Source organism: Nannospalax galili, unplaced genomic scaffold (assembly GCF_000622305.1).
Source record: "Nannospalax galili isolate Female #2095 unplaced genomic scaffold, S.galili_v1.0 scaffold397, whole genome shotgun sequence".
NCBI classification, from domain to species: Eukaryota; Metazoa; Chordata; class Mammalia; order Rodentia; family Spalacidae; genus Nannospalax; species Nannospalax galili.
This window is the reverse complement of record NW_008341879.1, coordinates 3941703-3943582: the sequence shown is the minus strand read 5'-3', so window position 1 is coordinate 3943582 and position 1880 is coordinate 3941703.

The following is a 1880-nucleotide window of genomic DNA, read 5'->3' as shown; positions in this document are numbered from 1 at the left end:
CTCTCTGTCTCGTTTCCTCTTTACCCCCCTTTCAGTGCTGGAGATCAAACCCAGGGCCTCATACTTACTTGCTAGGCAAGTGCTCTAACAGTGAGCCCCAAGCTATATCCCAACTGTATACTCCTTCTCAGTGACTCTATTGTTTCATTTCATTTCATTTTATATTCTACCAGAAGAAAATAACAGAAGCTATTTTTATGTTCTAACTTTAAAGACATGAAACTGAAATAGAATTAAAATATTTCTCAAACAATTGCATCACAGTATAAATAAACCCAACTCATTTCGTGTAGACCTTTTGAATCACAATAACCTTAAAATATTTCTACCAAGGCAGTGGCTGTAATACTTTTCTTATGACAAAATTAAGAGAAAGGAAGAATTAAAATGAATTAGAACATCCATTTTTATTACTTGGGTTTACAAAATAAACAGACTCAAGTATTCAAGTTGCTATTGGGCGACCCTTGCAACAGTAATGAGCTTTTCAAATGGCAATATTTAGAATACTACTGTAATGGCCCTGTTTTTAAAACCACATTACATTTACTAAGTTAAAAGCTAGTTTCTATCCACTTCCACCATTTCATTACATGAATGTAAGATGATGGTTTAACAATGGGAATGTATGGTTTGCATTTTGTTATGCGAATGCAATATACATACAAAAAGCAAACAGTATGGGACACAAAGTCACTCTATGAAACACTGGATTGTATTGCCTTTTGTCAGTAATTTCTTCTGTTTAATAAATACTGAAGAACAAAGATACCGTTCCATTCTCCAAGAGTTTGTTTTCATTCTTGGAATTTGGTAATTAATTTGAGATTTTTCCTCCCATGCCTCGGCATCTGTTCTAGCGGGATGTATGAACATTGGCAAAGGAAGGCACAGGCACCTGTTCTAGAAATGGGACACATGTTTTGTAAACTCCTGCACTAAAAGCTAATATTCTTGAAACAAAAACGTATCTATTTCAATGTCAAAGAATTGCTCTTTAAATGAGGTGCAGAAAGCATCTCCTCTTATATGAGATGGAAAAGGATGTACAGTGTTTCCTCTACCTTGGTGGGACACCTGCTGAGATATGTACCATCTCTGCTGTCTTTTTGTTCATACTGGCTTAGAATTCAGTGCATGAACGTCATTACGTCCTTCTGTCGAAGGCTTCTATTTACCTTCAATTTTAAAAGAGAAAATCAAATGCATTAATACTTTATTAATGAGTCGATCATCTTTGGAATGAATGCAAGATGGCCTTCAACTGTGTTTTTTATGCTGTGGGTGATATTCAAATCAAATAGATGCAAGCTGATATTTCCAAATAATGTTTAAGCAACAAAAGTTTCTTGAGCCAAGAGGATGGAAAAGTTCTCCAAGCTTTCAGTCAGAAATTTCACCCACGTGTACCCAGGAAAGGGACCCAGCATTCCTGAGATACTGCTATTCTTAACTTCACAATTATTTTATAAAACTGTGATGAGAGGCTTCTCAGGGACCAGGGGCTATCTTCTCGCCACCCAAGTGGATCTATAGCAGGTAAAACAGTGCAGATTTCTACACCTCGTATCACACGTGGCAAAGAAAGAGACCAGGCAGTGTGGTTACTGGGTCCTTAGAGGGACCTTCCACTTCCATTTTTTCTCCAGGTACTTGTGCTATTTTTGTATCATAATATAAATATCATGTCCTCTCTTGGTGTGAAAGCTGTCCTTCTTAGAAATAGGAGCTTGATGGCATTTCCATTATGAGCACAGAACAACAAGAAAACACTGTGTCTAAGTGAAGAAACACATGAAGGAAGTAGACTCAAGGGTATGGGCTGCACAGTTCATGCACCCTGTGTAACCACATTTTTCACTTTTACTTTAGAAAAATAA